At 40.5% G+C, this 27,031-nt stretch overlaps 1 long non-coding RNA gene across 1 annotated transcript in view; it reads left to right on the top strand.

The window, feature by feature from the left end:
* Positions 1-27,031, top strand: part of LOC122564352 — a 100,743-nt gene that overhangs the window by 14,377 nt on the left and 59,335 nt on the right. Inside the window, exon 2 of the long non-coding RNA XR_006315886.1 lies at positions 25,051-25,116. This is a non-coding gene — a long non-coding RNA (uncharacterized LOC122564352). The remainder of the gene's footprint in view (positions 1-25,050; positions 25,117-27,031) is intronic.

Genomic DNA, 27,031 nt, shown 5'->3' with positions numbered 1-27,031 from the left:
TCAGCACCGCCTTCCTAACCTGCAATCTTCTTCCCGACCTCTCCGCCCCCACCCCAGTCTGGCCTATCACCCTCACCTTGACCTTTTTCCACCTATCACATTTCCGACGCCCCTCCCCCAAGTCCCTCCTCCCTACCTTTTATCTTAGCCTGCTGGACACACTTTCCTCATTCCTGAAGAAGGGCTTATGCCCGAAACGTCGATTCTCCTGTTCCCTGGATGCTGCCTGACCTGCTGCGCTGTTCCAGCAACACATTTTCAGCTCTGTAAGAAACTAGCCCGGTATCAGAAGAAATACTTGTGTATTTGTGTAAATATGGTGGACGGTCACTTTAATGATGACATTATTGTCCACTGTTGGCTGGGAAACAACTTAGTCTCACCCTGGTGCCTGTAGAGTAAATATCTTCATAATAAAGCAGAAATCACTGGAAACGTCTCAGCAGTTCTGGCAGATCTGTGGAATGAAAGCAGAGCCAATGTTTCAGGTCCAGTGACCTTGTTTTTCAGAACTGATTGTAGCTTGGAAAAGGTTGGTATATATGCGAAAGTAGGAGTTGGGTAGGGGGCCGGCGTGTATGAGTGACCAATAACTGGAATCATCAAACAAAGGAAGTAGGCATTCCAGAGGCCCCCTTGTCAAAGTTGGCATCATCAGAATAGATGTGACAGAAATGGAAGAACTGGGAGAATGGAATAGAGTGTTTACTGGAAGCAGGGTATGAAGCTCGGACAACCTTTTCTCTGGTATGCCAATGACATCATCAGTGTTGCTTACCTCTCTCACCCAGAATCGGAAATGTTTATCAATTTTGCTTCCAATTTTCACTGTGCTCTCACCTTCATCTGGTCCATCTCTGACTTTTGCCTTCTTTATCATTTACTTCTTCTCCCTCCCTCCAACCCTTTCTCTAGCATGTATACCAACGTTTTCAAAGCTACAGTCAGTTCTGAAGAAGAGTCACTGGTCACAAAATGTTAACTCTGTTTTCTCTCCTGAGATGCTGCCTGAGGTTTTTCAGCAATTTCTGTTTTTGTCTCTGATTTCCAGCAACTGCAGTTCTTTGGAGTTTTTTCCATAATAAAATATTTGCTGTGGCCTCCTGACTTTCTTGGAACTTGACAGTACTCTGCTGTAAATAACAAAAGAGACATAGAACATAGAACATTACAGCGCAGTACTGACTCTTCGGCCCTCGATGACCTGTGGAACCAATCTGAAGTCCATCTAACCTACACTATTCCATTTTCATCCATATGTCTATGCAATGACCATTTAAATGCCCTTAAAGTTGGCGAGTTGACTATTTTGCAGGCAGCGTGTTCCACGTCCCTGCTACTCTCTGAGTAAATAAACTACTTCTGACATATGTCCTTGATTGAGCTCCACATTTCAATTGTGCCCATCCCCTGCAGTTTCCTTCCCCATCCTATGCATGCTAAATCTTGTCTAATCGCATGATAATCACCTTTCCCACAGCTGTAACTCTTGCCCTGCAGTATATACCTATCCCTTTCCATTGTGAAAGTAAACATGACTGAATTGTGGTCACTATCACCAAAGTGCTCACCTACCTCCAAATCTAGCACCTGGCCAGGTTCATTACTCAGTACCAAATCCAGGCCCTTTGTTGGCCTGTCTACATACTGTGTCAGGAAACCATCCTGCAAACATTGGACAAAAACTGACCCATCTAAAGTATTCGAACTATAGTATTTCCAGTCAATATTTGGAAAGTTAAAGTCCCCCATAACAACTACCCTGTTACTCTCGCTCCTATCCAGAATCATCTTTGCTATCTTTTCCTCTACATCTTTGGAACTATTCGGAGGACTATAGAAAATTCCCAACAGGGTGACCTCTCCTTTCCTGTTTCTAATCTCAACCCATACTACCTCAGTAGACGAGTTCACAAACGTCCTTTCAGCTATCGTAATCCTGTCCTTAATTAACAATGTCATATCTCCCCTGCTTTTACCATCTCTGTTTTTACTGAAACATCTAAATCCCGGAACCTGTGGCAACCATTCCTGTCACTGCTCTATTCATGTCTCTGAAATGGCCACAACATTGAAGTTCCACCTACCAATCCATGCTGCAAGTTCACCGACCTTATTCCAGATGCTCCTGGCATTGAAGTAGACATACATCAAACTACTTTCCTGCTTGCCAGTGCACTTTTGCGACCTTGAAACCTCATTTCTGACCTTCCTACTCTGAACATCCTGGAACTACAATTTAGGTTCCCATCCTTCTGCTGAGTTAGTTTAAACCCTCCTGAAAAGTATTAGCAAATTTTCCCCCTAGGATATTGGTACCCCTCTGGTTCAGGTGGAACCTACCCCAGAATGAGCTCCAATTATCCAGGTATCCGAAACCCTCCCTCCTGTACCATCCCTGTAGCCACGTGTTCAACTCCTCTGTCTCCCTATTCCTCGCCTCGCTAGCATGTGGCATGGGCAACAAACCAGAAATAACAACTCTGTTTGTTCTAGTTCTGAGCTTGCACCCTAGCTCCCTGAATTTCTGCCTTAAATCCCCATCCCTTTTCCTAACTATGTCTTTAGTGCCTATGTAGACCACGACTTGGGGGTGCTTCCCCTCCCCATCAAGGATCCCGAAAACACAATCAGAGACATCATGAACCCTGCCACCTGGGAGGCAACGCACCAACCGTGAGTCTCTCTCATTCCCACAGAACCTGTTTCTTTCGACCGAACTATGGAGTCCCCAGTGACTAATGCTCTACTCCTTTTCCCCCCTTCCCTTCTGGGCAATAGCGACAGACTCTGTGCCAGAGACCTGTACCCCATGGGTTACCCCTGGTAAGTTCCCCCCACCCCCAACAGTATTCAAAACAGTATACTTGTTATTGAGGGGAAGGGCCACAGGGGATCCTTACATTTCCTGTCAGTTCCCTTTCCCTCCCCTGACCGTAACCCATCTGTCTTTTTCTTGTACCTGAGGTGTGACTACCTACCTGTAACTCCTCTCACTAACCCCCTCCACCTCCCGAATGATCCAAAGTTCATCCAGCTCCAGCTCCAGTTCCCTAACGCAGTTTCAAGTTGGGTGCACTTCCCACAGAAGCTGTCAGCAGGGACCACTAGTAGTGACCCTTACCTCCCACATTCTGCAGGAGGAGCCTTCAATTGCCCTAACCTCCATTCCTACTACTCTAAATTCCCAAAGAGACAGTTGAAAAGCAAAGAATAAAAAAAACAAGTTACCTTACCAATCTGGGGCATAGAACCTTTTTTTTGTTTAGAGGAGGAGGATGGCTGGGAAACATTACTAAGCACAAACATAAGTACTAGGAGCAGGAGTATGCCATCTGGCCCTTCGAACCTGCTCCTCCATTCAATATGATCACGGCTGATCGTTTTGTGGCCTCAGCTCCACTTACTGCCCTCTCACCATAACCCATAATTCCTTTATTGTTAAAAAAAATCTATCCAACTTTGAAAGCATTTACTGAGGAAGCCTCAATTACTTCACTGGGCAGGGAATTCCACAGATTCACAACCCTCTGTGTGAAGAAGTTCCTCCTCAGTTCAGACCTAAATCTGTTCCCCCTAATTTTGAGGCTGTACCCTCTTCCTAGTTTCACACACCAGTGGAAACATCCTCTCTACTTCTATTCCCTTCATAATTCTATATGTTTCTATAAGATCCCTCCTCATTCTTCTAAATTTCAATGAATATAATCCCAGTCTACTTGATCTCTCCTCATAAGCCAACCCCTTCAACTTGGGAATCAACTTAGTGAACCTCCTCTGCACCCTCTCCAATGCCAGTACATCCTTTCTCAAGTCAGGAGACCAGAACTGCACACAGTACTCCAGGTGTGGCCTCATCAGCATAGCTGAACAGCTGCAACACAACCTCTCTGCTTTTAAGCTCAATCTCTTTAGCAATGAAGGACAAAATTCCATTTGCCTTCTTAATCATCTGTTGGACTCACAGACCAACCTTCTGGGATTAATGCATAGGACGGATACTCCCTCTGCCAGAGTTTTGCCTACTTGCTTACCTTATCTATGTCCCTTTGCAAAGTTGCATAGTCCTCTGCACACTTTGCTCTACCACTCATCTTAGTGTCATTTGCAAACTTTAACACACGACACATTGGTCCCCAACTTCAAATTATATATGTAGATTGGGTAGCTGATTGATCTGTGGTATGGTGTCTAGTTAAGGTTGTCTTGGTCTGCCAACAACAATGATGGGCTCACTGATAGCAGAACATCTTGTGTGTTTGAATGTTTGATGGAAAAAGATTTGGATCATTGAGAGGGAAAAAGCAATACCTTTGGCACTGTAGTAATAACCATCTCAAGCCTGAAGAAAGCCAAATTATTTTTTCCTGTACCCATGTAAACAGATGGAAGTACCTGGAGAAGGAAAATTAAAGTGAAGCATCCTATCAAACCAAAAGGATCATCTCAGCAAAGCATGGGGACAAGAACCATTGAATGGTCTTTCTAGTCCTTCTCTCCACGCATAACATCCCTTTTTTTTGTCTTGTTTCTGTCTGTGTGCGTGTTTAAGGGAGTTCATAAGTGGTTAGAATTTTTACTAGTAGTTATATATGAACAGTTCATAATTGTTTACCTCCAATTAGAATCTACTTATTTGTAATAACTACTAATGTTTATTAAGTATAGAAACCTGCTCTATATTTTCTGTCAAACTGGGTCTAAAAGACAGGTAAATTGGGGGATTTTATATAATTTTAAAAATGTTTAACTTTTGTGACAACTGCAAGAGTAATGAGGCTTGCTTTCCAACACATTAATCCAGTGAAGGATGACAATGATTCCTATCCAGCAGTGTTAGAATAGGAATCTGCATATTAATAAGGTAAATTTAGGTAGTAATTAAGGAGATAATGAGCAATGGTCCCCTATGTGATTCACTAGCAAGATTTTTAACTCAACATTAGGAACTTGATTGGAAAATGCAATTTGATGCTCCTAACTAGTAGGAAGTCAAAACTGAACTTCTTGCATGATTTTTCCAAATTTTTCAACATTGCCCACATTTGTTAAGTGTTTGGAAAGATTCTACCCTATGTTTATTTATTTGTTCCATTTACCTATTCCCCATTTCATATCTTTCTGCATCTAATGGGCTAACCTGTATTTCCACTAATCTGTGCCTAATTACATACCTATAAAAATATTTTCAAAACGAAGATGAAGGGGCAGAAGTAGGACAGTCAGATTTGAGTCAGGTGTGCTATTCAATGAGATGATGATGTGGAGGAGCTGGTATTGAGCTGAAAATGTGTTGCTGGAAAAGCGCAGCAGGTCAGGCAGCATCCAAGGAACAGGAGAATCGGCGTTTCGGGCATAAGCCCTTCTTCAGGATTCATTCTGTTCGATTCTCCTGTTCCTTGGATGCTGCCTGACCTGCTGCGCATTTCCAGCAACACATTTTCAGCTCTGATCTCCAGCATCTGCAGTCCTCACTTTCTCCTCGGAGCTGGTATTGGACTGGGTGGACAAAGTAAAAAATCACGCAACACCAATTATAGTCCAACAGGTAGTGCTTCCAAGTCATAGAGGTGTACAGCATGGAAACAGACCCTTCGGTCCAACCCGTCCATGCCGACCAGATATCCCAACCCAATCTAGTCCCACCCACCAGCACCCGGCCCATATCCCTCCAAACCCTTCCTATTCATATACCCATCCAAATGCCTCTTAAATGTTGCAATTGTACCAGCCTCCACCACATCCTCTGGCAGCTCATACACTTACACTTACCACCCTCTGCGTGAAAAGGTTGCCCCTTAGGTCTCTTTTATATCTTTCCCCTCTCACCCTACACCTATGCCCGCTAGTTCTGGACTCCCCGACCCCAGGGAAAAGACTTTGTCTATTTATCCTATCCATGCCCCTCATAATTTTGTAAACCTCTATAAGGTCGTGTTGGGTGATCTTTGACAGAACTCCACTTTCTTGATTGTTTTCCTAGAACCCTTGATTAAAAATATGTCTACAGCAACCTTGAATTTACTTAATGACCTAACCTCTAGCCCTCTGAGGTAAAGAATTCCATGGATTCACTACTGTCTGGGAGAAGAAATTTCTCCTCATCTCTACACTTATTCTGAGATTATGCCCCCTGGTCTGAATGTTCCACAAGGGAAAACAATGTTTCTACTTAAAAAAAGGAAAATACTATGTATAGAGGAAATCTGAAACAAATACAGAGAATGTTGGAAAAAACTCAGCAAGTTTGGCAACATCTGTGGACAGAGAAACAGAGTTAAGGTTTCCATTCTGGTCTGACTTCTTCAGAACTGTTTCTTTCTTCACAGACGCTACCAGACCTGCTGGGTTTCTCCAGCATTCTCAGTGTTTCTTTCAACCTTTCTATATCTACCCTGTTTAGTCCCCTAAGAATCTTATATATTTCAATAAGGTCGTCCCTCATTCTTCCAAGTACAGACCCAACCTACTTAGCATCCCTTCATAAGACAGGCCTGCCATACCTGGTATTAGCCTAATGAACATTCTTTGGGGTACCATCAATCCGATATATCTTTCCTTAGAAGGGGCCCAAATTTGTTTATGGTATTCTAACTGTGGTCTGATGAATGCCTTAAATAGTTTCAGCAAAATCTCCTTATTTTTGTAGTCCATTCTCTTTGAATAAAGGCCTTCCCCATTGCCTGCTGAGCTCGAGTTCCAGTTTTTTGTGATTCACGGATGAGGAAAAATCCCTCTGTTCTGTAGTGTTCTGAAGGTTTTCTCCATTTAAATCATACTCACCTCCTCTATTCTTCCTGCTAATGTGCATAACCTTAGATTTTCCATACTATATTCTATCTGCCAAGTTTTTACCCACTTGCTTACCCTTTCTATATCCTTCTGCAGACTCTGTGTCTTTTCATTATTTGTCTTTTGCACATTTTTTTGTATCATCTGCAAACTTGGCAATAGTATTTTCATTTTACATACAGGTTATTAGTATATATTGTAAATCATGTAGACCTCAACATTGATCCCTTTGGCAATGCTCTAGTCATAGGCCTGTAAACCTGAAAATGTTCGCCTGATCCCAACTTTATTTTCACCAAGTTAGCCAATCCTCCACCCATACTCATGTCATTTGCTCTTGTCTTAATACGTAGCCGAACATGTAATCTTATCAAATACCTTCTGAAAATCCAAATATGATAGATCCACTCCTTCCTCTTTATCTATCCTTTTCATTACCTCAAAAATTCTAGTACATTTTTCATGTATGACTTCCCTTTCATGAAGCAATCCTGACTCTGCTTGATCACATTACATCCTTTATAGTAGACAGTACCAAATGTTAAGCCAGCTGGCTTATAGTTAACCTGTTTTTGTTTCTGCCGCTTTTAAAACAGAGGTATTATATTGACAGTTTTTCAATCCTCTGGGACTTTTCCAGACCTAAGGATTCTTGGAAGATAACTACCTGTGCATTCACTAACTCTGTAGCTACTTCCTTTAATATCCTGGGATGCATCCCATTAGGTCTAGGAGAACTATGGTCTTTAGACCCATAAGTTCCTTTAGTGTTTTTTCTCTAGTGATAATTATTGTATTTATTTCTTCTCTTATTTCCCCTTGATTATTTATTATTGCTGTTTATTTTATTATTAGAATCTATCTGCCTAGAATTAAGAGAATCTGAGAATTAAGATTGACAGTTAATTATTCTTGTTGGAGTTCCATACCAATGATGTCTCAACCAATCAGCACTCTTTTCTCATGCTGTATAAAATGTGTATTTTTTTTTGTCAGGTCTGTTTCATACATTCTTGTTATAATGAGTGCAAGATGAAAAACTTTGACTTCTTGTCTCCTTTTAGCAAAGTTTGCAATGATATGATTAAATGTCTTGCTAGTCTACTCTCATATTCGGTTTTTTTCTTTCTTTATCAATTAATTGGTCTTTTTCTGAGTTTTAAAATTCTCCCAATCCCCATTGTTGTTGTAATGAATTGTTCTGTAGATTTCAAATCATCAAGATAAACAATTCTTGACCTCTACGATTTAGGCAGCCACTGTTTCCTAAAACCTAGAGGAAACCTTTGAAACAGACTTCTAAATGATTAAAGCACTTAACTGTTTCAAACTAAATTCCAAATATTTAAAGTGAAGTAATATGGGATGACTACTGTACTCTTCTCAACATGTCTTTCCTTTTTGGCACATAAGCCATTGAAAACGCTTACTTTTAAATTAAAAAAAAAATGCAAATTTGTAACATTTAGTGTGAGTCCATTGTTAGACAGTTGAAGTTAAGTTTAACAGCATATGTTCCATTCACCAGCACTTTAAATATTCATGTATGAAATTAAAGGAAATAAATTTCTGCATTCAATTTCATAAGCAGCTTAATTTTTTTTAAAAATAGAAAATAATGGAACTCCATATATTCCTGCTAAGAGTTATATACAAGATTGGAGTATCCAAGGAATAGAAGTGTCGGTGTTTCGAGCATAAGCCCTTCATCAGGAATGAGGTTTGTGGCCCAAGGGGCCCAATGCTGCCTGACCTGCTGTGCTTTTCCAGCACCACACTCTTAATCTCTGATCTCCAGCATCCATAGTCCTCACTTTCTCAAAAGGACATCCAAAACAAAGACAATCCTCCAGTGGAGAAATTATTTGTAGAAAATCAGATTCAAAGTCAATGATCTTCAAACCAAAGACTTGTCAATATTTCCTGTAAGAAGAAAATGTATCTGGAGAAAAATGCAACCTCCAGACCACCAAACTTGTGAAGTCATAGACAGGTGGGGAAATAGGTTAATAGGAGTTTGTTCCGTATTTCTAAGTCTGAAGGTCATTACTTTTGTGTTGTGCTTTGGGTAACAACCCATTGTTGGTTTGTGATTAGGATAGTTCGCTGCCACCTATTCTCTTTTCTATGCTATGTCTAAGGGCCTGACTAAATATCAGTGGTACAAGATAGACTACTAGCGAGTTTAAAAAAAAAGAGCTTGTGGCTTACAGAACAAGTATAATTCTGTGTGATAGCAATGGGTGCAATTAATGTCCACTTAGCTAGTATGATTACAACTATCTGGAACCAGAAATGATATGTCTGTTTTCGTCAGGACCTCATGCAAGACTGCCTGATTCTGTAACCAAATACTGTGTGACATCATCAGATTGGGCGGAGTTAATGTAACTTCAATATTAACTCTTTCATAATTATTACCATATACAAACTTTCACTCCAAACCTTTGTCTCCAAAGTTAACATTTCTACATTTATTTCTATACCTATATGCATTTACCATTAACCTATTTCCCCACCTGTCTATGACTTCACAAGTTTGGTGGTCTGGAGGTTGCATTTTTCTCCAGATACATTTTCTTCTTACAGGAAATATTGACAAGTCTTTGGTTTGAAGATCATTGACTTTGAATCTGATTTTCTACAAATAATTTCTCCACTGGAGGATTGTCTTTGTTTTGGATGTCCTTTTGAGAAAGTGAGGACTATGGATGCTGGAGATCAGAGATTAAGAGTGTGGTGCTGGAAAAGCACAGCAGGTCAGGCAGTATTGGGCCCCTTGGGCCACAAACCTCATTCCTGATGAAGGGCTTATGCTCGAAATGCCGACACTTCTATTCCTTGGATACTGTCTAACCAGCTGTGCTTTTCCAGCAGCACACTCTTTGACTCTGCTTTACATGGAGTCTGACTTTCAACCAAATCTTCATTCTCATTCTGCTGAGATAATCTTTATTACAGACAGATGTAATCTATGTCCTTCAACACACCACCTTGTTAACTGAATAACATCTCTGTCTCAGGTTTGCTGCAGTGCTCCAGTGAAGCTGAGTGCAAGCTGGAAGAACAGCACCTCATTTTTTGCTTGGGGACCCTACAGCCTTCTAGACTCAATATTGAGTTCAACAATTTTAGGGCTTGCGGCACCTTTTCCCATATTCTTACCGCAATCCCCACACACCAGGCCTTGTAATCGCCAGGCTATTACACACAACCCATTGTTAGCCACTAATCGTACCCAGTAGTAGCTGTTCATTCTCCTAGGCTGATTGTTATCCATTCCTTTGTCTGTCCAACTGTTCTTCTCCCCCTTTGGGCCCTACCTTCACCTTTCATTTACACCCTCCCTTCTCCCCACACCCTATATTTTGCATAAAAAAACATTTTCCTGGCTACCATTGGTCCGCTCATTGGACTTGTTAACTCTGATTTCTCTCTACAGATGCTGCCAGACCTGCTGAGCTTTCCAGAAATTTCTGTTTTTGTTTATAATCTATATTCCTTCTCCTATTTCCTCTACCGAAACATATTCTGTGTTAAATTCCATCTGCCACTTATCTACCCATTCTGCTATATTCTGTTCCAGTTAATTAGTATCATCTATACTGTTTGCCACATCTCCAAGTTTCAATATTTTCCTCTGTATTCCAGGGTGAAGACTGTATAAAACAATGTTCCTAGTGCTGAATCTTGGGAAACACCAATGTGTACCATCCTCCAGTTTGATGAGCCACCATTTACCTACTGTTACAGACATGCTGATTTTTTTTGCCAATTGTTTTAATCATGCTGATGTTTCTGGATGTTATTTCTTCATAACCGTAACTTGTTTGTCTAACTTTCATTACAATGTGACACATCATCCAAAGATAACTCCGAACTTATTGCCTAGATAAATCCAGGTAGGGGAAATAGATAGCCAAGGCTGGTACTGCCATTGTGCTAAATGGACAGACTTCAGGATGTTCTCGTAACTCGAACTGTCATCCATGAGGCACTGCGGGTCATCAGCAGCAGCGAATTATGTTCTGTTACTTTATGGCGTGGCAAACTCCCATTGCATTATAAAGGAAAGGGAGACTGTTAAGCCTTCAGGACTTCCAAAATTGCTACGTAGCTAAAACAAAATGCTTCTCAAGTGTAGATGTCATAGAAAATGCAGCAGCCAATTTATACAGGCTAAATTTGCAGAAACAGCAATGTGATCACAACCAGAGAATCTGTGTTAGTGATATAGAAACATAGAAGATAGGAGCAGGAGTTGGCCATTCAATCCTTGAGCCTGCTCTACCATTCTTTATGGTCATGGCTGATTATCAAACTTAATATCTCATTTACCTTGATCACTTCAGCCACAAGAACTCTACTTAACTCTTTCTTAATTTTGGCCTCAACCATGTTGTGTGGTTGTGAGTTCCACAGGTTCACCAGTCTCTGGCTGAAGAAATTTCTTTTCATTTCAGTCCTGAAAGTTTCACCACTTACCGTTAAAATGATGTAACAGCTTGGTTCTGAACTCCCCCAACATCGGGAACATTCTTCCTGCATCTAACCTGACTAGTCCTTTTAGAATTTTATAGGTTTCGATGAGAATTCCACCCCCCTATTCTCATACATTCAGTGAATACAATCCAAACTGACTCAATCTCTCCTTAGACGTCAGTTCTGGAATGAATCTGGTAAAACTTTATTGCACTCCCTATTTAGCAAGCACATTCTTCCTCAAAAAAGCAGGTCTAAACTATGTACGATACAATTGTGGTCTCACCAATGCCCTGTGTAATTGTAGCAGGACATCCTTACTCTTGTACTCAAAGCCTGTCACTATTCTTTACTGCCTGCTGCAGCTGTGTGCTTACTTTCAGAGACTGTGCACTGAACATGCAGGTCTTATTGAGCATTCCCCTCTTCCAATTTACAGCCATTCAAATAATAATCTGCCTTCCTATTTCTACTACCAAAGAGGATAACCTCACATCTGTCCACATTATTCTTCATCTGCCATGCACTTGCCCACTCACACAACATGTCCAAATCACACTGCGACATCTCTGCATCCTCCTCAAATCGTACTCTGCTACCCAGCTTTGTGTCTTCTGCAAATTTTGAGATATTATGTTTAGTTCTTTCATCTAAATAACAAATGTCCATTGTGAATAGTTGGGATCCTGGTACCCTACCAATCACTTCCTGTCATTTAGAAAAAGATCCATTTTTCTACTCTTCCTTTCTGACAACAAATTCTCTAGGAGAAAGTGAGGACTGCAGACGCTGGAGATCAGAGCTTCTCCTGCTCTTTGGATGCTGCCTGGCCTGCTGCGCTTTTCCAGCAACAAATTTTCTATCCATATCAATACACTTCCCTAATTCCACTTTGTGGAATACCTTCTGAAAATCCAAATAAACTACATCCACTGGTTCCCCAGATTAACTCTACTAGTTACATCCTTGACAGATTCTCGTAATTTGGTCAAGCATGATTTCCTTTTTGGATTCTACCACTGTTTTCTAAGTGCTCTGCTACAAAATCCTTGATATTGAACTCTAGCATCTTCCCCACTATCGACTAGACTATAATTCCCTGTTTTCTCTCTGCCTCCCTCTTTTATGGGACAGCAGGTGGCTCAGTGGTTAACACTGCTGCTTCACAGCTCTAGGGTCTCAGGTTCGTGTCCAACCTCAGGCGACTATCTGTGTGGAGTTTGCACATTCTCCCCGTGTCTGCGTGGGTTTTCTCCGGGTGCTCCGGTCTCCTCCCACAGTCCAAAGATGTGCAGGTCAGGTGAATTGGCCATGTTAAATTGCCCGTAGTGTCTGAAGGAAATGGGTCTGGGTGGGTTACTCTTCGGAGAGTCGGTGTGGACTTGTTGGGCCAAAGGGCCTGTTTCCACACCTTAGGAAATCTAATCTAATTTTATTTGTGGGGTTACATTAGATACCCTCCAATCTGTAGAAACTGTTCCAGAACCTAAAGGATCTTGGATGATAATTATCAATGGATTCACTGTTCTAGGGCTACTTCCTTATGTACTCTGGGATATAGATTATTAGGCAACATAATTTTATCAGACTCCAATCTCATTAATTTCTCCAACACAATTTCTTGACTAATCCAGATTTTCTTCAGTTTCTCCCACTCACTAAAATTTGTGCTCCTAATTATTTCTGTATATTAATTGTATCTTCCTTTGTGAAGACAGAAGCAAAGTAAGAAATTAACATTTCAACCATTTCTTATTCTCCATTATAAATTCTTGTGTTTCTGACTGTAAATGACCAATATCAGTTTTCAACAATCTTTCTTTATATATCTACAGAAACTTTTACAGCCAGTTCTTATATTCCCTACAAGTTTACTCTCATGCTCTATTTTTACTTCTTAACCTATTCGTTTGTTCCTCTTTGCTGATTTCTAAACTATTCCCAATCCTCAGGTCTATTGTTTTTTTCTTGCTAATTTGTATTTGTATTGGTTGACGCTGGGGGTAGGGAATTTCTTCTCTTCTCCAAAATTGTATCATTGAATCTTTACAACTGCTCAAGAGAGCAGCCAGAAACTTGTTTTAACATCTCATCTGAAAGATGGAGCCTCCAGTGATGCAGCACTGCCTCAATTATGCATTGACCTAGATTTTGCTCTTACATCTCTGATATGTAGTTTGATTTCACAAGCTCTGCGGTGAGACTCTCACCCACAAAGCCATCCTGACACCTAACATAACTCTAAACCAGAAACGATAAATAAGGCACAAACATATAATTTTCTACTATTATCTTACGTGACCCATGAAATATGAAGTTGTTAGCAAGTAACGGTAAGAAGATAAAAAGATGTGGAAATAAAGGTCAGTGCCAGCAGATCCTATGCATGATAAATCGATACAAATTCCTACTTCTCCCTGGTCCATTTGCTCAGGCCATTATCAGCATGTCTGCAAATGGCACAGCAACTAGTGTGTCAGTCATGTTTTGATGGGTTGATAGGTTCAGCATTAATAACTAATTTTTAACAGCTTAGTAGATTGTCACAGTTAGCTTGTGAATTTTGTTGTAGAGTGATTTGGAGGTGCCAGAGTTGGACTGGGGTGTACAAAGTGAAAAGTCACACAACACCAGGTTTATTTGGAAGCACTCGCTTTCGAAGCGCTGCTCCTTCATCAGGTGGTTGTGATTGTAAAACACCGAATTTATAGCGAAAGTTTACAGTGTGATGCAACTGAGATGATGTAATGAAAAAGACCTGGGTTTTTGTGAAGTCTCTCATCTTTTCGAATGACCATGTTGGTTTCAGTTCTGTCATATGTAAATCTCAGAACATTTTTAAAAATTACATCCTCACGTGAAATTTAACAAAAGATGCTGTCAGCTCAGACAATGCATTGAAGGTGTGAGGTTTAAGTCTGTCTGTTTGTACCCCAATTTTCAGACTGATTCTATTTCTAAAAAAGAGATTTACAGAAACTTACATGGATTCATGTTGAGTAAAATAAAATATAATTTTGCAAGTACAAATTCACCTCACAAACTTAAAAGTGTATATGTGTGGTGGGGTGGTGGAGAATGTGAGTGTCTGTGAGAGTGTGTGTGTGTATGTGTGTGTTGTGTGTGTGTTCGGCCACTTTGCGTTGTTGCCTGACCCAAAGTCCGCCTTGCAGGATGGTCACCCGAAGGTCCAAGGCCAAATGTCCCGGACCGCTGAAGTGCTCCCCCCTGGGAGAGAACCCTCCTGGCTGGTGATGGTTGTGCACATGCACCCTCTCACAGGTCGTTTTCAATGTATCATTTCAGCTGCATCACACTGTCAACTTTTGCGATAAATTCTGTGTCTTACGATCTTATACTCCACAACCACCTAATGAAGAAGTGCTTCCAACTAAACCTGTTGGACTATAACCTGGTGTTATGTGATTTTTAACTTTGTTGTAGAGTAGTATTGATAGACACCACTTATGCCACATATCCTGAAGGTACAATCTATTATATATACTGTAAATACACCACTAGTATGATGCAAGTTTTCAGGGCAGTTCATTTTGTATTACAAATTCAAACACAGAATACTTTTGTCAATATGCAACAATAGGTCAGCAAATAAATGTAAAATATTGCTAAAGTTAGCCATACATTTGATGACTGATTTGGCTCAAATTACATAACTTCAATTAGATTAATGGTGTTATATTAGTTTCAGTTATCAGGAAGCGAATCATCAGCTAGGTTTCCTAGCCAGCTCACTATTGTGATTGTGATTAAAAGAATGCATGGATCAATGCGCAATTTAAACAGGAACAGGCTTAACTATAGCTATCCCTCTATGACCGCAAATCTGTTTATGCCTGTTATTTAAGATTACATTTGTATAATAAGCTATTGTGTGTGTTATCATTGATTTAAAAAAAACTTATAAATGAAGAGAGGAAAGTCAGAAAAAAGTACATTTTATCCCCTCCAATTACTTTTTCTGACTTTCTCTTACCTCTAGTTCCTCTCTCACTCTTTGATTCTCCCCTTTTAGTAAATTTCGTTATCTCCTGTTATTTTATTTTAATTTTTCTCTCTTTCATTTCTTTTGTTTCACCAGGGGAAGTGTTGCTAAGGAACACTTTAAACTAAAACCATTCTGATCTCTCTAGCAACTAAAACAGTTAATTCATGAGCAATATTTATTGGTATTTCACCACACCAGGAAACAATACTACCATGGTACACCTAATAGTAGCAGTTACTGTTGAGGTTGTTACCATGTGAACACTGAGCGCTTCAAGTTCGTTTCTTCTCTGTTTTAACAAAAGAGTGACACACAGCCTGAAAGGTAACAAGAATGAAATTTGATACAAGTGCATTATATTCTTTGTATTTCTACCCTTTAAAATGGTAGTATTGAATTGGTGCTATAATAAAGCAGAAAATGAGGCAGAAACTCAGCCTGTCTGGCACCATCTGTGGAGAAAGCAACAGAGTTAATATGAGTTTCTGTTTTTATTATAGCACTGCTGCCAGACCTGCTGGGTTTCTCTGGAATTTTCTGTTTTTATTTCAGATTTTCAGCATCCTTCTTGCTTTTATTTAAATAGGTGCTAAATGTGCAGCTCAGTCTCTCAAAAACAATTTTATCTGCAGGAAAAGGAAATTCTACCGTAAGGTACTCTCTCGAAAAAGACATTTTCCACACATTTTCATCTCTGTATATTTTTCACAATAAAATTCAATCCCTAAGAACTGACAGATGTTCCAAATGAATCAGTTTGAAGTTGACATTTCCTCGTGACCCTTGTGAAAACAGTTAAAATTGAATCTTTCAAAGCTTGTCCATAAGCACTTTGCAATTGTTTCACTCTAAGAAATTGGAGGAGCTCATTCAAGAAAAAGAGGCTGCAGGAGTATGTTGAGGATTCATCATCAACAACAAGTGCTTATTTAACACCACATCTCAAGATAGTTCACAAAAGCATTATATTAAAAAAAGACCTTGAACCACATGGAGAAATATAAGGGCAAAGGAATGAAACATTGGTAAAATTGTAGGTTTACAAGAGCTTTTTGAAGGAGAAGAGATGCTTCAGGAAGGAATTCCAGTATTATGGGCCTCACCAGCTGACAGCAGACCCACTAAGGAATAGTGGAATAATTGAAATTGAAGATCTGTGGTGCTTTTAATTTTTCCAGTCACTGTGAGACTTTCAGAAGCAGAAGTCAATGTGAAGACGATCACTTCTGAGTGATCTCACAGCTTAAAAGGAAATATTGTTAAAGGGGCCAGAATTAGAGGAGCTCAGACTTTGGAGGATTGTGGGATTAGAGGAGATAACAGACATGGAGATGTGAGATTTAAACAGCAGAAGAGTTGAGGCAGGGATGGAATCTGGTAATAGTATAAGCTAACTGCTTGCTTTTGGTTTCTCTATACTAAAACCTAAAGGGCTGACACACCACATATAGCACTAAAAGCAGTCAGCAGTCTCATTGGGCTGAACCTCTCAATATTTTTGAAAAGTGTCATTTTTCTCAGATTTCATGGAGCATTTCTCTCCAGGAGGCCTCACTAATTTTTTCGCACAATTGTCCCAAACTCAACCCATTAAAAACTTACCCCACTGCTAAAGTGCCCCTCTTATCTAGTGCTAGCCCAATTCTACTTCTCACCAGTACTCCCCAGTTCTAATACTCTGAAAACACTGAGCACCGATGGGAGGTCCTCAGTTAGACTGTCATCCCTGCTGGTGTGTCATTTTGGAAAATCCTGACCATGCACTCAGACAAACATTGACTGTTCAGAGATGCCCTTCAAAGTCAATGAAGTGGCACAGTAGCCACAAACCAGTGTTTCTCACAGCATAGACATAGGGAGGCATGCCTAACACTTCCTTCCACATGCAGCAGCATATTCCTACCCCAATCACTGCTTAAGTGCCTGGCCATACACTGGAAATGTCCTTACTTAAGGAATTTGGAGAAAGTGGGTGAGGTCCTTAACAAAACCTTTGCATTGGTATTCACAAAGAAGAAGGACATGGTGGATGATGAGTCTCAGGAATGGTATATTGATATTCTGGGGTAAGTCAATAAAAAAAAGGAGGAGGTGTTGCGTATTTTGAAAAGCATTAAGGTAGACATGTTCCCAGGAGCTGATGGGATCTATCCCAGAATGCTGATGGAGGTAGGTGAGGAAATTGCTGGGTCCTGGCACGAAATCTTTGTATCCTCTTCAGTCACAGGACAGGTCCCAGAAGACTTGAGAAAAGTCAACATGTTTCTTGGGGTAACTAGAGTCAGAGAGTCATAGAGATGTAGAGCACAGAAACAGACCCTTCAGTCCCAACTCGTCCATGCTGACTAGATATCCCAACCCAATCTAGTCCCACCTACCAGCACCCAGCACATATCCCTCCAAACCCTTCCTATTCATATACCCATCTGGATGCCTTTTAAATGTTGCAATTGTGCTAGCCTCAACCACTTCCTCTGGCAGCCCATTTCATACACGTACCAACCTCTGAGTGAAGAGGTTGCCCCTCAGGTCTCTTTTATATCTTTCTTCTCTCACCCTAAACCTCTGCCCTCTAGTTCTGGGCCCCCATCCCAGGGAATAGACTTTGTTTGTTTATCCTATCTATACCCCTCATGATTTTATAAACTTCTATAAGGTCACCCCTCAGCCTCCAATGCTCCAGGGAAAACATCCCTAGCCTATTCAACCTCTCCCTATAGCTCAAATCCTCCAACCCTGGCAATATACTTGTAAATCTTTTCTGAACCCTTTCAAGTTTCACACCATTTTTTCAATAGGAAGGAGACCAGAATTGCATCCAATATTCCAACAGTGGTCTAATCATTGTCCTGTACTCAATCACAGGTTGGTGAGCCTCACACAAGTGCCAAGGAAATTATTGGAGAAGTTCCTTAGGGAAAGGATTTACTCACGTTCATGGACATATTAGCGATAGGCATCATGGCTTTGTTGGCAAAAGCTGTGTCTCACAAATTTGATTAAGGTTTTTGAGAAAGTGACAAAGATAATTGATGAGGTCAGGGTAGTAAATGAGGTCTTTGGCAAGGTCTTTGAATAGGTCCCTTATGGCAGGCTGATGCAAAAGGTGGACTCATGTGGGATAAGCTGAGCTGGTAAGCTGGATACAGAATTGGTTTGGTCATAGAGAGCAGCGAGTAGCAGTGGAAGGGTGTTTTTCAGATTGGAGAGTTCTGGCCAGTGGTGTTCCGCTAGGATCAGTGCTAGGACCTTGGTTGTTTTGTAATATGTATTTACAGAGGAACCTTGATTATCTGAAGGACACGGGTAGGGAGTATTTTGTTTGGTTAATCAAATTCTGGATAATTGAATGCTTGATAACATAGTTTAGCCAATCATTGGATAATCCGATAATCGGATAATTGAATGCCGGATAATCAAGATTTGGAAAAGAATGTAAATAGCCTGATTAGTAAGTTTGCAGATGACATAAATATTGGGGGAGCTTTATATAGTAAGGAGAATTGCCAGAGGACATAGAGACTTGGGAGGAGAAATGGCAGATGAAGTTTAATCAGGGCAAATGTGAGGTGATGCATTTTAGGAGATGTCATGCAGGAGGGAAGTGTACAGTAAATGGCAAATTTACCATCAACACACAGAGGGATCTAGGCATTTAGGTCCAGTTTCCTGAAAATGGCAACACAAGTGGATAAGGTGGTCAAGAAGGTATCTAGCATTCTTCCCTTCATCAGTTGGGGCATAGAGTATAGAAATTGGCAAGTCATGTTGCAGTTGTATAGAACTTTAGTTTTTAGCCACATTTGGAATATTATGTACAGTTCTAATTGCACACTATCAGAAGAATATGGAGGCTTTAAAGAGGGTACAGAAACAATGTTCCAGGATGTTGCCTGGTTTGGGCAGTATTAGCTATGAGGAGAGATTGGACAAACTTGGTTTGTTTTCACTTGAACATCGAAGGATGAGGGGGTGACCTGATAGAAGTTTACAACATAATGAAAGGCATGGATAGAATAGATAGTCAGAGTTTTTTTTTCCCATTGTAGAAATGTCACCTAGAAGGGGATGTAGATTTAAGGTAAAAAGGGATATGTTTAAAGGAGATGTGAGAGGCAGGTTTTTTATACCTGAGAGGCGGGTGGGAAGTGCCTGGATTGTGCTGCCAGAGGTGTTGTTGGAGGCCAATTCAATAGCAATGTTTAAGAAGCATCTTGACAGATATATGAATAGGCAGGAAATAGAGGGATATGGGGAGTGTAGAGGCAAAAGGTTTTTCGCTGAGAAAGACATCAGGTGTTAGTGAGGTCTTGGTGGGTCGAAGGGCCTGTAGCTGTGCCGTACAGTTCTTTGTTCATTGGCCCATAGGTACATTCCGTCTTGCAACCCTCTGTAAGGCATTGCTATTTTTTCCCTAATGACCTCTGTGGTCCAGCTTCTTATCATTGTTCATTCTGGTGCCATCATATACAAGGAGAACTTCAAATGATACAAAAAAAATCTTTTGTTTCAAGAAAGTAAACAGAACAGAAATCAAACAGAGAGAAGCTGAATTTCTCACCTGGAATATAAATGAAAACTGCTTGCAGACTTAGCAATAAGTATTTTACAGTCAATGAATGATCAATGCACCAAGCTCACATCGACTGGAACTGGGTGTCAGTGAGGTCCTGCATGGCTGAGAGTGCCTGGCGTTGCTGCACTCTGACATGCACCAGGTGATGTTCCTCCTGCTTCACCTCCTCATCCTCTCCTCGGAGGAGGCTCCCATCTCAATTCCTCAGCATTCCATTCATTTCCTGCACCAGTTGTTCAGAGCACATCATGCAAGAATTATGCAGCACACTGTGTCAGTAGTGTACTGCAGGGTCCCCCCAGAACAGTCCATGCAATGGGGCCTCACCATCGGTGGGCCTAACAGTTGCTCCAGCATGATCCTGGTTGAAGAGTGACAGCATTGTATCTACACTCATCCTCAGTCAGGAGACTGTGTAACAGAGTCATCAGTCATGGTCACAGTGGGTAATCCTTGTCCTTAAGTAACAAGCCTTGCAAGGAAATTCTCAATGATTAGAGTCATGGTGGCTCCTAGAATATCAGATGCAAATCTCTAAGATGTGATACCGATGATCACAGATCACTTGCACATTGATGGAATGGAAGCTTTTCCCATGGATGAACTCAGCTGCATTGTGATATGGCCATCTCAGTGTGATGTATTCAGTCAATTGCGCCCTCCAACTGGGGAAGTCAGCTATGTTGCTGAAACTTGTTGTCTGGATTGCAGCACTGACCTTGCCACCAAACAAAATGAACCAGTCTGATCAGGTTTAAATGGCATCACTCTTGATGCAATTGTGGGTGGACAATTGAGACTTCCCACCGACGTCCCCAGTCACATAGAAAGTCAATGTAGCTGTGACCTTTTCAGCAAACAGAATAGGATGGCCACCCAGTACTTCAGGTTGTAGAGCCCACTCCAGCATCTGTGATAGTTCGGTCAGAGTTCCCCGCTCATCCTTAGCCTGCGCTGACATTGCAGCTCACTCATCTGGAGGAAATGTCTTGAGGCCCTCCTCTGTCTCTGACTCTGGACCTCCTCATGTGGTGGATGCTGTTCAGTTTTCCTTGTAGATTGCTGCCGGTCCAGGGCATGCTGGCCCGTTTGTTGCTCTTTCATCTCCCTTCACTGTTGTTGCATGGCAGCAATTGCAATAATAACTCCTGCTATGGCAGGGTCCATCAGTCATGCCTACAGTAAATCTGTGCCGTGAACATTTGGAACAGAACAGGTTTGTACCAATGAGAATAATCAGCATCGCATCCCGTACAAATGAGAGCCAGTGGTTCTCCATAGAATGAAACATGTTGCATTCCAATAGGGAGAGTTGTCGAATAACAGATTTTTGATAGTTCTACATAGGATTTTAGTTTGGCAAATGTTCTACTGCTCATGTAGCAAAGAGATAATAACAGAGTATAAATGCTGCATGAGCATTGAACCCCTCTCCCCAGCATCACATCACTCATGAAAGGCATCATTGCATAATGGGGGTTCTTACATTTTGCTTACAGCTGAGGAATCATATTTACACCTTTATAGGTTTTGCATTAATTATGTTGATTGTGGGCTACAGGGGCCTCTTTTAAGGTTGTCTGTGATAGTTATGCTGCATGGTGGTGTCTATCTGCGATTTTCAAGAACCAAGGACATAGTGAACATTGCCTGTGACCTGCGTTTGCACCCTAAATACTTACATTCTGCATGCGTTTCACATGCACACATGATATCAATGAAACTAGTGTGAACCTTCACTTTGCACGTGCATAATTGATACAATTGGTACTTGAAAAATCTCCCATTCCACAGAACTGAGTGTGTTTGCAGCCATTTTCTATTTGCAAGTCTCTTTTTAGCAATCCACAGATCATAGACGGCAGCACAGGTCATGCTGGACACTGTGAGTACCAGGCTCAGCCTTGTCATCATATCCCCCTCTCCCCAAACCATATGCATCTCAACTGAAACCCTGGGTGTCCTCACTATCACCTCAAATTGAGACTCCAATATCTTGTCTACCCGTGAGCCCATGACTAACATTTGATGATACCCTCCAGCATGCTGCACTGCTGTCTGTCAAGGCCATGCCTATCATCTATCTTCCCTCCTGCAGCACACCATATCCCATGCATCGTGTTCCCTCTGCATCACATGCTCCAGCCTACATTCACAGCATTGGTCCCCTTCACCTCCTTACCCATACAGTGCGCCCTGAAGCCGGCGATGTCAAAAGCATGTTTTCTCTTGTGGGAGAATCTAGGAGTTGGGGTCATAGGTTGAAAAGAAGGGATTGCTCATTTAAGACCAAGATGAAGAATTTTTTTTTCACTGAGAGGGTGTTGAGTGTTTGGAAATCCCTTCGTCAAAAGGCAGTGGCCTTTCAATATTTTTAAGGCTGGAATGGAAAATTCCTGATTACCAAGGGTTGGAAAAGTTAGCAGGGAGATCCAGAAAAGTAGAGTTGAGGTTAAATTAGATCAGTCCTGACATTATTACTTGGTGGAGCAAGGTTTACATTTGTCCTTGTTTGCATCCTTGTAATATGCATTACACCTCCCCCCTCCCCATTGGATGACAGGATGACAATGGAGTGATAATGGAGGAGTATGTCATGGTCATTTATGTCAATGGTTCTAGTCAGGTGAACCAGCACAAAGGTAGTTTACTTTGTCACAGTCACATAAGGTACAACTTGGGATTTTGATGTGACTCATTTTCATACTGTGGCAGAGGAAGAAACTGAATTATGACAATTCAGACATGGAACATTGGGAAAGAGTTGAACTGATTTTAAATTTGACAACATGTTGAAGAGGAAAAGGAGATTGGAGATGAGGCAATATTTTGCCGGGCAGAGAAGTCGAGAATTAGGTTTTCTTTAGGGAAGGGGGAGAAAATCTCTTTGAAGGAGAGGTGAGCAATGTCTGAAAAAGAGAACTTTTAACAATATTAGTTTACAGGGGGCCAGGTAGAGAGGCTAGATGCTCAACAGTATTGCTGGAATATGGTCAATGGAGCAGGAGTTGGGTCCCAAATAAAGCTTAGAGACTACACAGAAGACCCAGAAAATAAATGACAGGATGTTGTGATATCAGGGCCATGGCAGGGGGCAAAGGTTTAGAGGAAGTGACCTGGAAGAAAAAGTGAAGTGACAATGGGAACTGGTTGGATGGTCTTATTCTTCATGACAAGAAATCCATGAGCTCCTCACATTTGTTGTTAGACATCAGCTTGGAGGAGCCAGGGAGGGGGGTTTCAGAAGACAGATTGTAGTGCACTCAGTACTTCAATTTATGAAGATCTCATAAACTTTGCTAATCTCTTCCTTAGTAGGTCCTGCCAGATTCAAAGATCAATGTACATGAATCACAGGTCCTCCAAAAATGTATCACCTTACACTTGTCTGCATTAAATTTAATCTGCTCTTTTCAGCTTTTTCTGGTTTTAAGAAGGAACACAGAAGAAGCTAAGTATCTGTGAGTCAGAGGCTAGAGAAGAATATTGAGGATCAAAACCAGGTGTAGCACATGGGAACTAAGAGCTGAGGTAACATATTGAAGGCATTGTCTTAACTCAAGAGAATGTAGCAGATTATTACTTGGAGCTGTTGCAGTACAGTAGAGATTGGAGCAACCAAAATAGAGATCGCTGGAAATGCTCCGCAGGTCTGTGGAGAGAAATCAGAGTTAACATTTTAGGTCAACTGTTCTAGGAAGGGCCACTTGTCCTGAAGTGTTAACACTGATTTCTCTCTATATTGCTGCCAGACCTGCTGAGCTTTTCCAGCAATCTCTATTTTTCTTTCTGCAACAGCAGTTCTTCTGATTTTTATTTAGAGACTGGGGCAAAAGACTGGATTCACAGTCTACAGCAGAACACTGTGGACTCAGAGCTAGCACCATATATGAGTACGTAGAGTCTAGAATAGTACATAGGAGGTTAGAGGAGTAACTAGGGTATTGAGACTGGTGTAGAATATTAGGCAATGAAGAAAATAGTACCACATGCAATTAATGGGCAAAATAAAAATCAAAAATTAAGAAGCTTACTGACATAAATAAATGCTAACTTGCAACTTTCAAACATCTATTCAAATAATCAAAATCTTGCTGATTTAATCCAATGCTGATGATAACGACACACACTAATCCAAGACTAAATGTATACTGGTTCTTAAATGAAATAACCTTTAGTATTGTACCAATTTTGTATTTAACATCAAATTACATTGTAACTACTCAGAGTTTTATTCTGGCACTAACTAGGAATCGCACTCGCATTTTGTAAACATTTTCACTCTGGAATAGTCAATGGAATTCTCAGAAAATGTCAATTATTTTCCTTCTGGTCCTTAGGCCAATCAAAGGACTTCATAAAGGGATGCAGCCAATGATAAATAGAGCTGTGATGTGTTGATGGATACAGATCACCAAAACAAGAAAATTGCTTTGGTAACTCCACGTATAATTAAATCATCAGTATATTCAACATGAATGTTCATAATTTCACTAGACTTAGCAAACACAGCTACTCTTTACCCATTTGAAAGGTCAACCATTTTCTGACAGAGCAGTTGATTTCAGAGGATTCTTCTGCTGAAAGAAATACTACTAAATCCCTTGACCTGTAGGAAACTGTTGTGAAGGCCTAATGCCTCCTGATGCTGGTGAATATTATTAAAGATTAATGTAACAGACTTATCACCAATTAGTTGTGAAGATATTAACTGGCATTGACATTACAAATAATCCCTTGTGTTTTAATATTGAAAACCAGGAAATATGTTCCCAAATCTCTGTGCCCTTCCACCTTTAAGATGCTGCTTAAAACCCTACTCTCTCTTTAGCCACCTGTCCAAAAGTCACTTTGTTGGCTCACTGCCAACCTTAATTTGATCTGCCTTGGGATGTTTACGACATCAAAAGTATTATATAATGCCTGTAGGTGTTGCAAACCACCCTTTTATTATTATTATTGCGGGTAGTTTTGCATTTATAATTTGAGAGTATTGGTGAAATTAATAGAGAAGGTGCAATGACCAGAGGCATTAGAGGAAGTTCTTTAGATGTGAATTTCACTATCGTTTGCTTCAGTTGTTTGAAAACGTGAGGAGACTAGGGAGAAACTTTCTTCTCCTCCCTAATTTATTTCAAGAATAGCTCATTTAAGTGCTTTAATTACTTCATTGTGTTACATTTTATATTCAAAGGGAACATCAGCCGTCTGGCAAATAGGAATGATCTGCCCTGCGGGATAACTAGCACTCAGTCTGCAGGTAATGTTTTATTTTGCTACTACAGCAGTTACAGATATTCACTCAAAGTATGTTTAATTTCCTCGTGACATCAAATTGTAATGTTTGAAAACACTTATTGAATTATTTATCCAAAATCTTTGAAGTTATGAACTTGAAATCCTAATTCTTTATGACTTAAAAATTACATTGAATTAACAGCACAAAAACAAAACTATTTAACCTCCTGGGTTTGTCTGGCTGCTTATGCTCCATCCATACTACTTCATCTAAATCTAACAGCGTTCTGTTCTCTTCCTTTTTCCCTCATGTACATGTCTAATTCACCTTTAAATACTCTTTTTTGAATGAAAGGAGGAAAGAAAAATAATAACTATTACTTCTTTAGCATTTTACGCAACCTCAGAATTGCTAATAAGTGTTTTGTGGTCAACGATGTTACATCATTTGGCTTAACGTATCTAACAATACACTTTACGTCTCAAATATTCTTTGTCCGTATGCCACTGCAATGTCATCACACACAGGGACAAAGCAAGAATGAAATATAAAATATTTTGCCAGAAAAAATGTTGAGCTCACTGCATTAGATCCATGAGTAGACCTCCTGTCATGACCAGATCCCAAGTCTGATTCCCCAAGTTATTACAATTCTGAACAAGATACTCTAAACTGTCAAGTTCCTAGGTGAGGTAGGATGAATTGGCTCCACTTCTTTGTTCACTCGTCCCTTCAGTTGGTTGCAGAAAAATTAATTTACAATGGATCCCTTTCCTTGTGCATTTCTCCCAGACCAAATGAATTTATATTTAAAAGGAACCAATTTAACCAGCCTTTCTAGAGTTAATGAATGAGTGAGTTTATTAATTACTAATTGCAAGAAGACATAATAATGTAACACATATACACACAGATTAAAACTGAAAAGTTAATACAAAAGAAGTTAAAATTACAGATATGGATCAGACACTATGGGTCCTTCATGAAGATTAAATAATGGAATGTTGATAGTTGAACAATTAATTTCTACATTCCTAGCTTTCCAGGTTATTTGAAATCTTTCTGTCCTGTTTATTTTTGACTGGCTTGCTTGTTAGTTGATTTCTAGGGGACAAAGTGAGAGTCCTTTCCTTACAACGTAGTGATAACTAGTGGGCAGTTATTTGATTGTGATCATCACAGCACACAGATGTTTGAATTCAGGATAGTACACGTAAGGAGCTCACCTCATTGGCACACATGAGCACTTTAGTTCACTAGCACATCTTCATCCACGTGCACACCAACCACGATTAAATTGGCATTTAACCCCTATTCTTGTGTATTCTTGAAAGGGAAACATAAAATACGCCTCTTGCCCAGACTGCTACCTTTTCTCTCATCTGATTGTTGTATATAAGATGCTAAAGAGGTTTGACGAGGTAGTCGCAGAAAGGTGCTTCCTCATGTGGGGTAATCTAGCATGGGAGGTTATAGTTTTAGGATAAGGAGTAGTAGATTTATAACAGAAATGAGCTGAAATTATTTTTCTCAAAGGGTCGTGAATCTATGGAATTCATTACTCCAGAGTGCGGAGGATGCTGACATTGAGTAGAAGACGGATAGGTTTTTAATAAATAATGTGTTGAAGGGTTATGGACAATGGACAGGAAAATGGAGTTGAGGCTGAGATGAGTTCAGCCATGATTGTAACAAATGCCAGAGCAGGCTTGAACGGCTTTTTATACTAAGGTTCACAGTCTGACATAGAACATAGAACATAGAAGAATACAACGCAGTACAGGCCCTTCGGCCCTCGATGTTGCGCCGATCCAAGCCCACCTAACCTACATTAGCCCACTATCCTCCATATGCCTATCCAATGCCCGCTTAAATGCCCATAATGAGGGAGAGTCCACCACTGCTACTGGCAGGGCATTCCACGAACTCACGACTC

The sequence above is a fragment of the Chiloscyllium plagiosum genome, chromosome 29 (genome assembly GCF_004010195.1).
Source record: "Chiloscyllium plagiosum isolate BGI_BamShark_2017 chromosome 29, ASM401019v2, whole genome shotgun sequence".
Classification (NCBI taxonomy): domain Eukaryota; kingdom Metazoa; phylum Chordata; class Chondrichthyes; order Orectolobiformes; family Hemiscylliidae; genus Chiloscyllium; species Chiloscyllium plagiosum.
This window is presented reverse-complemented; position numbering and strand designations above follow the sequence as displayed.